General features: G+C 35.7%; 1 pseudogene; it reads right to left on the reverse strand.

Moving 5' to 3' along the window:
* The window catches only part of LOC113043961 (pseudouridine-5'-phosphatase-like), a 39,800-nt pseudogene extending 27,365 nt beyond the window's left edge, over window positions 1-12,435 (reverse strand).
* Window positions 12,436-12,883: the final 448 nt, after the last annotated feature.

Raw genomic sequence — 12,883 nt, forward strand, 5'->3', positions numbered from 1 at the left:
GAACAAGCTCTGGAAGCGCTTAGGACAGTTCAGATATTGCAATAAAAATCAAAGGTGAAAAAAAAAAAACTGCTGGGTTGAAAACAACCCAATTTGGGATATTTTGGCTACCCAGCACTGGGTCATAAAAGGACGAACCCAGCGCTGGGGTATTTTAACCCAACAAGTTAAAATATTATGTATTATATTATATTATATTATATTATATTATATTATATTATATAAGTAGAATGTTTTTTTTATTTTATTTTTTTTTATTTTATTTTTTTTATATACAAATTATACACTTACAGTTTGTTTCATAGTCCATGAATACAGATCATGCATCACTGTCAATTTTCATGATCCCTTTAGCATAATTGATGTTGTCATGAAGAAGCCCCATCAGCACAGCATGTGACATCTTTTACATCATCCAGGGAAGCATCCTCTTTTAAAACCACTGTTGCATCAGATTAGGGGAAAGGATGTTCTCTTCTTTGACCAGCATTCATCCCAGTCACCGCCTGTTCTTCAACAGTGGCTTAAAAAGAGAAAAACATTTGAAAACATTTAATTAAACTTCATGCATTTTCTGATAGAGGTGTATACATATCAGTAAGGATAGGTAAATAGGGGCAGCTGTGGCCTAATGGTTAGAGACCTGGACTAGTTAACAGAAGGTTGCTGGTTTGAGTCTTGGTGCTGACAGGAGTAGGTGTGGGGGAGTGAATGAACAGTGCTCCCCGGCGCTGGATCTATAGCTGCCCACTGCTCTGGGTGTGTGTTCACTTCTCACTGCTGTGTGTGTGTGCACTTGGATGGGTTAAATGTAGAGCACCATTTCTGAGTATGGTTAACCATACTTGGCAAATGTCACAGCTTTCACTTTTTTTTTTTTTTTTAATAGTATGTTTTACTGTTTTAATTGTTTACATTTTCAACACTTTGTGTGGTTGTTTAATATCTCTGTCTACCACAGCAGTCTAAAATGCTATAATGGCAGCACTAGTGTGAGGGCATGCAATATTGTTTAAATCAGAGATGCTCACAACTCGTTTATTATTATTATTATTATTATTATTATTATGACATTAAATTTTTACGTGTTAAGATGTAATGTTAATGTACACGCAGCCTGTTATATATTTTATTCCATTACCATATTCTAAATATTTCATCCTGAAAACTATACTATTTTAATATTTTTCTTAAAATAATTATGTACTAAAAATGTCTGCAATAATCAAAACATTCTCATCTTGATCAGAAAAGGAGGGTAATCAGCAGTTTCAAAGTTTAAGTTCTATCCTAGCCAGCAAACAACAATTACCCAATTATAATTACAAAATTTGAAATGATCTTAGCCTATCCAGGGCTGTAGCCGGGGTTTGCAGGGCCCCTGTGCAGGTTGTACCAGTGGGCCCTGTTTGAAATTGTATGTTCATTCTACAAACCCAATTCCAAAAAAGTTGGGACACTGTACAAATTGTGAATAAATAAAGAATGCAATTATGTGGAAGTTTAAAATTTCAATATTTTATTCAGAATACAACATAGATTTAACAAACATTTAAACTGAGAAAATGTATCATTTTAAGGGAAAAATAAGTTGATTTTAAATTTCATGGCATCAACACATATCAAAAAAGTTGGCATAAGGCCATGTTTACCACTATGTGGCATCCCATGTTCTTCAACATGTCTGAAAATGTCTGGGGACTGAGGAGGCAAGTTGCTCAAGTTTAGAAATGTTGTCCCATTCTTCTTGTCTAATACAGGCTTCTAGTTGCTCATCTGTCTTATGTCTTCTTTGACGCATCTTCCTCTTTATGATGCGCCAAATGTTTTCTATGGGTGAAAGATCTGAACTGCAGGCTGGTCATTTCAGTACCCCACAGTCCATTTTAAATGAACCTTGGCCCAGAGAAAACACCTTTGCTTCTGGATCATGTTAAGATATGGATTCTTTTTTGACTTATAGAGTTTTAGCCGGCAATGGTGAATGGCACAATGGATTGTGTTCACCGACAATGTTTTCTGGGAGTATTCCTGAGCCCATGTTGTGATTTCCATTACAGTAGCATTCCTGTATGTGATCCAGTGCGTCTATTGGCCCAAAGATCACAGGATTCCAGTATAGTTTTCTGGCCTTGACCCTCATGCACAGAGATTGTTCCAGATTCTCTGAATCTTTGGATGATATTATGCAATGTAGATGATGATAACTTCAAACTCTTTGCAATTTTTCTCTAAAAAACTCCTTTATGATATTGCTCCACTATTTTTCACTGCAGCATTGGGGGAATTGGTGATCCTCTGCCCACCTTCACTTCTGAGAGACACTGCCACCCTCTTTTTATACCCAATCACGTTGCCAATTGACCTAATAAGTTGCAAATCAGTCCTCCAGCTGTTCCTTATAGGTACATTTCACTTTTCCAGCCTCTAATTGCTACCTGTCCCAACTTTTTTGGAATGTGTAGCTCTCATGAAATCCAAAATGAGACAATATTTTACATGACATTTCAAAATGTCTCACTTTCAACATTTGTTATCTACACGTTATCTATATTGTAATGTGAATAAAATATAAATGAATGAGATTTTTAAATGATTTGATTCCTTTTTTACTCACAATTTGTACAGTGTCCCAACTTTTTTGGAATTGGGTTGTATTTATTTATTTGTGCTATTTGGACAATGTTTCAGTTTTTTTCTGGTTTGTAGGTGTCCAGGTACAGAAACTGAATGTAAATTAATTTGAATATAATTAAATGTAAAATAGCACTTCATAGTCTTCACTGTAAAAACTAAATATAAAATCTACACAAAATGCATTCAACATTTTCTCAACATTTTTCACATTATCACATTTTATTTGCTATAGTTTAGAAAATTGTAATAATATATGAGTTAAACTGTCAGAACAAATTCTAATGATTAGAACAAATTCTAATGGTTAATGGTTTGACTTCTAACCCAAAGGTTGTGGGTTCAAGTCTCGGGCCGGCAATACCACTGAGGTCCCCTTGAGCAAGGCAATGAGCCCCCAACTCCTCCCAGGCGCCGCAACATAAATGGCTGCCACTGATCCGGGTGTGTGTCCATGGTGTGTGTGTGTTTGTGTGTGTTCACTGCAGTGTGTGTGCACACTGGATGGGTTAAATGCAGAGAATTAATTCTAAATATGGGTCACCATACTTGGCTATATGTCACGTCTCTCAGTTTCATCTTGATAATGTCAGATAACTTTGAAAGGTATGTAATGGATTACAATCAACCAAAACTTCAGCCATCTGTTAGTATGACAATATTTACACAACAAGCAATACTTTGTTGACCAAGCAATGCTTAATTTAGTTCAGTCTGTGGTGTGAAAATGTTGCAACATGAGAAGTACCTGTTGGATGAATTGGAATGTGCTCTTCATAAATTTAGAGATATGCAGTGTGTATGCAAGTCCATACAGAATACACATAGATTTTGTCAAATCGTCAATATTGTCCATCACAACTTTTCCTTCAATGATGATCTTCAATGAGGCTGGGTTGAGATGGAGAGACAATGAGACCACGTCACCTTCATGCTCAATGAGAAGGATTCCAATGTCATAGTCCTAACAATGTAATAGCACAATCATGAAATGTCTCATTACATAACCATCAGTAATGTTAAGCAGTTTTGTTATGACGGCAGGAGTTCTGTCTTCACAACGATTTTACATTTTGGTAACAAGGACTTTTATGTTCAATTGATGTTCAGTTAAAAACAGTTCACATAAAAAGTGAAAATCTGCTGTTAATTTATACATCCTCAGGCCATCCAAGGTGTAGTGGAGATTTTCTTCAATAGAACCTTAAAAGATTATTATCTGTAACTGTGGTGGTTGAAATAAAACAATGGAAACAATTCTTACTAATTAAAAAAAATAAAATGCACAGGCAAAACCAAATTAATACCTGTGGATACTTTTGACCATACACTGAGGTCTAACGAAGTAAAACAATTGGTCTGAACATCCACAACCTCCGCAAGCGTTCCTGAGTGCATTCATAGCAGTCTGGAATGAGTTTCCTGTCGCATATAATAATGTATGTGCAGGAGCAAACTCACACATGAGCAATCTTCCTGAAGTTGACTGCACAGGAAAATTATTTTACATTTTTATATACATTGTGGGATTCAAGATAAGAATATGCAAGTAAAATTTTGATGAGGACCAATACAACACACAATGCTTTCACTCCAGACATTTGTAAACACCCTCAGAACTGTGTTGATGGGGCTGTGGATTAAAGGTAATAATGCTGAGAATAATTCAATGTATTATCAGGAGACAGAGGTATTAATTTTGTATTGCATATGTTTTGTATTGTTTTTTTGTTTTGTTTTGTTTTGTTTTTTACCCCAAATGATGGTAGCCATTGACTTGCATTAAATGAATCACCAAGGACCACAGTTTGAGCAAAAAATCTTTAAAGTTTAAAATGAACTTTACAAATTTATTTTTGGTTTAAGTATAGTTAAAATTGGATTTTAAAAACTAAGAACTTGAGTTTGTCATGACATGAGGGTGAGCAAATGTTGGATGAACTAACTCTTCAAAAAAGAGATTCAAAGAGCTATTGTAATAAGGTAATGCTTTAGGCATTATTCTCAGAGGTTTTATATCCTTTTTGGTATTTCTGATAGAAAACAGAGGTTACTTACAAAGTATACTATGTAGAAATATGTAGGTTTGTGGCCAAGGACAATAAGGAGTCCTCTGAGCACCAGAGACCTAGTATTAGTTGACTCTTTAGTCTGATGGGGAGTAAAATTAATCACTGATGAATATAATAAAATAAATTATTACAAGAAAGCAGAACCAATCAAGAAGAACTTTGATTGCATTACACAAAAACATTGTAAACTTTTTGTAAAACATTTTTATTACTTAAGCTGTTAAAAACTATGCAATGCAAGTCTATAGCAGATATGGACCAACCTTGATTTGTTGTAAAAGCTGTCAACAGCTGCCATACTTTCTCTCTCTTAGACAAAAATATCTTAGACTAAGACTATGTTGGTCAACAATTTCATCCTTGAGATTCTTGCCCACAGTCCTGAAACGTTAATTAGAACTCCATGAACAACTAAAACAGAGAAGAAAAAATTTTTACGTTTCAAGACTAACTGACTTTCAGCATAAACTTTTAGCATACACATAACCCTTTAAGCTCGACAACTCAGTTGCAGTTATTATAAATAATAATAGACACAATAATTAATAAAAAAGACAAGCTAACTTAGCTTTAACAAAAAGCTAAATGATGCACACATTGATGTTAAATGACTGAAGCTAAGGGTAACGAAATGCTAACGTTACTTTTAAAATGAACATTCAAACACAATTGCTTAACTTATCTTAAATGTAAAAAAAATACAGATTTAAATATTAGCATTGTAGCTAAACTGTGAACCAAAAAAAACATCGATCGGCATATTAAGACTGTGTCGGATAATCAATTTTCCCAAGAAAACTGATTTGGGACATTAGGTCTTCCTCCGGAGCCCTGAATGAAATGTCAGGAGCCTGAGAGGGTCCAGGATCTCATCCAGAACTCAACCGGCTCCGATTTTTGTGAGGGGGGTGGCCCGAGGAGGTTGGATCATCGGGGAAGCCCACATGGTAACCCTCAGATCACCCTGGCCACCAGCTGAAGTAGCCCTCTCACGAGAAGAGGAGCTAGAACGGGGTTTGGCAGAGGGGACTCTGTACCTTTAAGATAATCAAGTCTCGATCTTAACGCATAAATGGTCATGTCCCCTCAATGAGAAAATTAGTCATCCACGAACGCAGTGTCAGCTTGCTGAAGTCCAGACACGTGACACAGCGATCTTGGCCAGCACGAGGAAAGACATATCGACTTCACCCAGAAACACATGGGGTCTTTAAAAAGACGAAAATTCAACCTGTCACACTTTTGTGAGAAAAAAAGCTCTTTCAGTGGCACTGAAGCGCTCAGGGGAACGTGGGTGCTGACTGCAGGAAACCAAGACGAACCGCTGCGCTGCGATGCGATGCGTACCATTGGCTCATTTTGTAATCTGTAGGATTAGTCCAATACAAACAATTGACGGGAGAGCTATGAATGACTATAAAGACACTATTTATGGATTATGAAAAAAAAAAGACTTTAAAGAGTTTCAATGAAAACTCTTATGAGGCTATGCTGGTGGGCATTTACTCACCAGATTTGAGTTCTGTCTCATGGCATCTCTACTAGTCAATTGCACTGTAAGTCAGTGGAGCATTGGATCTGTAGTTCAGTGTTTAGTCTCTGATGACCCAGTCAGTGGACTGTGACACTGGAGCATGTTCAATGATGACAAAAAGGATTTTTTTTTTTTCTTCTTTCTTTTTTTAGTGTGTGTGTGTGTGTGTGTGTGTGTGTGTGTGTGTGTGTGTGTGTGTGTGTGTGTGTGTGTATGTGTATGTGTGTGTGCCACCTAAAATAAAAAAAATGGTTGAGCACTGTTGCTGCACCATCCTGTAATATGCAGTGCTAGAGAAACCTGCTGTCAAATAAATTAGACTGCACAATGTCCCTGAAAACTATGCTATAATCACAAATCCAAAAGTTAACTTATTTTTGATACATTTGAGTATAGCTGTAGCATGTTACCGAATTTTGAATTAGCGTAAAAGCAGGATAATGGCTGATCATTGTTTTTATGATCTACTGTATCATTGGTGTCACTTACTTAAGTTCTCAGGTAACTTGTGCTATATGAATATACCCTCACACCTCACATGAAAATTATACTTTTTAAGCTTTTGATGGCTTTTTAAATATATATTTTTTATTTAAATTTTTAGTGGTTGAAATAAAATGCATGTCTAAAAATTAATGTCTATTGCATCAGCGCCACGGATAATTTAATAAAGCAAAGCTATAGCAACAGCATTAAAAACGTTTTAAAATAAGTTGAGCTCAAAACTCACTTTCTGTTCACAGCGAGTGTTTGAAATAACTTGGTCCGATGTGGATTATAATCACCATACAAGGCAGAAATATTTATAAGCGATGCAAAAGACTATGCACACTAGGTATTAACGTTATCATAGTAAACATGGTAAATGCGGCCACTTGAAGAAATCAGACGTCAGCTTCTGATTCTCTATCACAATTGTGTATTTATTACGTAACTTATTTTATCTGTCATAAGTCTCGTTTTGAGAGTTTAGCCCTGTGTAGTACATTTTATAAAAATATAAAAATGGTTTTAGTGAAGTGCAGCAGAGCTTCTGGCCCGATGGTGGAAACACAGCTCTATTTTGGCCTCAGTGCTACAGGTCTCAGGCTATTAGCCCCACCTGGCCCGTTTAAAGCACTGGCTCACACCTGAAAGTGGAAAAGTGGCTAATGTTAGTAGAGATGCACGTCTGATTGGCAAGTAATCGGAATCGGAGGATTTTTCGCATGACCTCATGACCATTGTGTTTTTATGCTTTATTACTTGAAATACAAATGACACAGAGAACAACGCATTCTGAATTATATTGAATAATTGTGCAGTACATATAACATAGACAGATGTCTAAGATATCAATAGTCCTCAAGTACACCCTCCGTGTTTTCCCTTTTGAGCTCTGGTCCCCATTCTATCCCTTATTGTGGGTATTTTTGTGCTAGAGGAAGTTGATCCAAGAACAGAACAAAATCCTAGGAGCAAATATCAGTTCCTCAAGGACAAAGGAAAGAAGTCAATTCATGGTCCTGTTTCTTCTTCCTGCCACTTTCTTCCCCGCTTTCATTGCTTTTTTTAAATAATTTTTAGGAAAGGGTTTTATGGTAGTGTAAAATGAAACATGCATTTAGTTAATCCCTATTTGTGATTGATTATTTCCTGCTAGACTTTGTTAGCAAGCGTCATGTAAAGCAATTAAATGAGAAAATTAGCAGCTTGCCACTTACAGAATAGACAAGCGGCTTTAAACAGTTCATCTCACCATACAGATTTCCGGATGAATTAATGGCACTATCATTTGCATTTTAATACTGCCAACGAAAAGGCATGCAAGACATAGATAACTCAAAACATTCAGTTTCGTAGTGTTCACAGATTCACAGCACTTTAGTAATGTGTTGGTTTGTGGGGGGGGGGGGGGGGGGGGGTTGGGGGGATGCAATGGCTTGCTAATTCTCTCATCTCACAGTTGGGTTTAAAGTCTTATATGCAATTAGTTGCTGACTTAGAGAAGAAATTAAAAGATGAAGGAAGGAGCATTATCCACTGATTTGGAAACACTGGATTTTTAAACATAGGGAGTCAGTTTCCCTTCATTTAAAATACACACAGATACGGACACATTTAAACAGTTTGGGGGATGCCATAATTTGACTACTTTACTAATTAAATTTAAATATATTACATTATGCAGCAGTTAGCCATGGTCCTCTAATTTGATTGCTTCAGTGGCCTCACAAAGCTGGTTAGCTGTTTTTGGAACAATTTCAAATATATATGAAAAAAAATAACATTATATAGTTATATAGTAATAAAATTATATAGTTAAAATTAGATTATAATGCAAGTTACTCAATATTAACTAATTTATAATTCATAAAAGCAATATCATACATGATCACACTTGTGTACTGATTAAAAAGTCTGGGATCACTAGGACAAGAAATTGATACAGTTATTCAGAAAGGAATTTTTTTGTTGTTGTTTTGTGAAAACAGTGATTCAGGATTCTTAGATGAATAAAAAAGTGAAGTCCTTTCAGAACAAGCATTTTAATTGTGATAATAAAAAATAAAAATACAAGTTTATTATGCATTAATTCAGCATTTTAGAATTATTTATAAAGGATCAGGTAGAGCATTCAAATATGCATATCATCATACTTTAGGATGCCAGCAAACTGTTTAGGTATGCTCTTGTTGTACAAATCTACTCCTGCTAAGCAATCACCTTTTCAACGGTACCTTTTAAAGTACTGTTTGTACTTGATAATATACTGTCAAAAAAGAGGTTATAGCCAACATTCAAACTCACTAATGGCTGGAAGCTTCACTCTGCTGAAAGGCTAAATATTTAAAAGAACATTAGGACAAACTGGAGTGTGTGTCTCCTCAATAATGCCTTATTATCAATACATTTAAAAAAAAAAAAAAGTCAACTAACTAGTCATATGACATCATGTTGTAGCAAATGTGTCATTTAGCCACATTGGTTAATGATGTCAGGCAGATGGTAGAGTAATAACTTTTTAATAACTGCCATATTCATGTCATATTCACTGTGTGCTATATGTAAAATGAGTGTTAGCTTGGCTTTATTTGATTATTCCCAATGCACACATATTTCCCAGAATACAGTCTTTACTTTGTTTTTAATTATATTTTTATTGAATATTAATTTTATTGTAAAAATTGTCATCTAATGTATAAGTATTTCTTTTTCACATTTATTTTTGAATCCATTTTCAAATTATTTTACATTTTTAAACATTGAATAACATAACTAACATTATATCGACCATCCTGCTTTCCAAGATATCGGCATCGGTTTTCAAAAAAACAATATCGGTTGACCACTCTTTTTGACTGAATTAATGGCAGATGTTTTGCTATAAATTACAGTCATGCATCGGCCCTTTCTTACATATTACAGCATGTACACAAATGCACACTCTTCAAAAAAAGTGATTTAAATCTCTTAAACTAAAATGTCAAGTAAATTTGTATCTATTAGAAATGAAAGATACAGACTGTACTGAATGTCAGCTTGCTTATTTTGCTCAAGGATTTATAAATTCATGATGTCATACAAACAAGAAACTTGGCTTCTAACCACAGGTTAAGAGCTATTGTTTCAACCACAAAACTTTGCGATGTTGTTTGCAAATGTTCATTTGAACTATGACAGAAATTGCAACAAGTTGGCTAATGATGCTATTGGGAAATGCACCACTGCATGACAGAACAAGAATAGAATAGAATAGAATAGAATAGAATAGAATAGAATAGAATAGAATAGAATCATATCACTCCTACTGGTTCAGTGTTGGCTGGGCGAGAGAATCTGTTGGCACAAACCAAAAAAAAAAAAATATCAGGGTGTGGCTTATCTTTACTTCACGATCATCTCCAAGTACAATGTGACTGAAGAGGCTGAAAAACTCTTTATGACAGCTGGACTTCATCTCAAATGTTAGAGCTGCTGAGCTTTTGCCAACAGCAATAGCAATACAATGCTTATGTAGATGATTCACAAGCTTTTCCACACCTGAAAAGACATAAAATGGTCACTTAATTAAATAAGCGAGCCGTTTTACCTGACCTTCAACCAGCTTCTCTAATTCAGATGGTGTCTTTGTGGCAAACATGTGGTCTAGATGCTTAATGAGTGCTTCCTTCACCTTCTGTTTCAAAATCACCTTCCAGTTCTGATCCTGCAAGTACATTACCTGGCAACAGAGAGGCTGTGGGAAATAATCACTCCTGAATGTGTCTGGTCTCCTCCAGGAGCTCTTCGGGGGTCATGGGAAGATCAATTTTGTCTCTTATGATCCTGGCAGCCTCCAGAGGTTTCTTGCCCATCACAGAGGACTTCACTTCCCAGGTATTCTGCTTATTGAACCTGTCACAGACTTCCTGGTATGTGACAGTGTACAACCTCTCTATATCTGAAAGAGATACACAGTACAAATACAAACATGCAGTAATACAGTGTTCATTTGTTGGATGGGCAAAAAGTCATTATAAATAACATCTAATGCAGTAACTGATGAGTTTATATTGAGACTGCTTACAAATGGGAGTCAATTGCAAATTAGATGTAGGCTATAAAATGTTATAGATGTACAATAAAAAAAAAAATTTGCAGTTTATTTTGCTATATCCCCACTTACTGTACATAAATGAAATATAGTGTCCTGCACCCACTAGTAAAAGATATGTGTGTGTGTGTGTGTGTGTGTGTGTGTGTGTGTATGCGTGTGCGTGTGTGTGTGTGTGTGTGTGTGTGTGTGTGTGTGTTTCTGTAGCTCAAGTGGTAGAGCAATAAGCTATCAAGTGCAATGTTGGGGGTTCGATTTATATACAGTACTGTCCTAAACCAAAATTGTTATTTTCATGTTACACATTGTAGAGTTAAGCATATTTTTAAACCCTGCACTATTTCTAATTCATTAAGCTAATAAGAATAATTGCGGCATTGCCCTTGTTATCTAATTTGCACAAAAGGTCAGTCTCTTTGCTTCGGTTGAAGCAAACAAGATGCTCTTTAGAAAATAATGCATGCACCATCAGGTTTTGCACTAACATGAGGAGACCATACCAGCTTGAGGGGGACCAAATACTAAGATAAATTATGTATTTATTGTTATTATTAAAATTGGGGGGGGGAGGGTGTTCACTAGTGATTTTTGGACATAATTAAATACCTAGTTGTGTTTTATGGTTGTGTGACTATGAGCTGATGCAAAACAAATTTCTTAGAGGTCAGACAATAAAGTTGTTTTGATTATGATTGTATTGCCATTATTAATAGCAGTGTCTTGTAAATCAATTAACACTATTGCTATGTATTGGTCATACAAATTATTTCGGTAACACTTTAGTATAGGGTCCAATTCACACAAATAACTAGTTGCTAATTAGCATGTCTATTATTAACATATTGGCTCTTTATTAGTGCTTATAAAGTACTTATAATGCATGACATCCATAATCCTACCCAATACCCTAAACTTAACAACTACCTTATAAACTATTAATAAGCAGCAAATAAGGAGTTAATTGAGGTCATAGTTAATGGTTAGTCATAGTTAATGGTTAAAATCATAGTTAATGGTTAGTTAATAGTGAGAATTGGACCCTAAAATAAAGTGTGACCATTATTTCCTCTTAATGTTTTCTGCATGTAACCCATCATGCATACATGTGCATGAATGGTTCCTCCAATAGTGCAGCTTATTAAACTTATTGGGGTGTGCTATACTTTTCTAACCTAACAAACCAAATTTCAATTTTAATATTGAAAAGGGGGTCATTACTTTACAGAAAGACTGTGTGCGTGTGTGTGCACATGTTTGTTCATCAATTCTATTTTAGCCTGGTTTTTGCTCTGCCTGAAATCCACACCCCAGCATCATTTAGGTTCATCACACAGAAGCACCTGCCTAGACACACCTGCCATGCAGTCTATCCACATTTCACAAAGGTAATTGGAAGAACAATGTAAAGTGTGAGAGTCTTGTTAGGAGGGAAAACATGTTTGGGGAGTGGGTGTGCCCTCCGGCATGGGGCAGCTAATGAGGCTATGGATTCCAGGTCTAATTGGGTGTATCAGAAAGTAACCCCACTTTCAACTCTGGCTTGGTTCTGGTCTATTGTACCGGCTGCCTGTTGTGTCACAGTCACACTGAATGCCCAGCCAGGCAAGAAGCTGCCTCATGGATAAACAGAATGAGAACACACATCCAAAAGGGTGCATTGTGCTTTTTCTCTGTAGAGGGGATTTTGAAATGGCAGATTTCAATTTAAGACTATGGATTTTAATTTAATTAATTTATTTTTAATGCATATTTTCTCCAATTTATCTTATTATTCCTTGTCACTTGTCATCCACACTTGCGATCTTGGACACCTGAGAGCATGTGCGCGCAACAGGAAGTAAGTGTGCAAGACTGTCCAAGTCCTTAACAACAGTAAAGTACAGTGCTCTTAACACACACTAAATCTACATTAATCCAGAATGGTATTCAAGGCTTAGTGTATCCCATCATGCATCAAGTTCTGGAAATAAAGTGAGACTGTTTGCCAAGATCGCGTTTTCAAATAATAATAATAATTATATATTACATAAAAATTGGGAGCAAAACAAAGTGCTAAACTTTTTATTT

This window comes from Carassius auratus, chromosome 26 (genome assembly GCF_003368295.1).
Source record: "Carassius auratus strain Wakin chromosome 26, ASM336829v1, whole genome shotgun sequence".
Taxonomy (NCBI): Eukaryota; Metazoa; Chordata; class Actinopteri; order Cypriniformes; family Cyprinidae; genus Carassius; species Carassius auratus.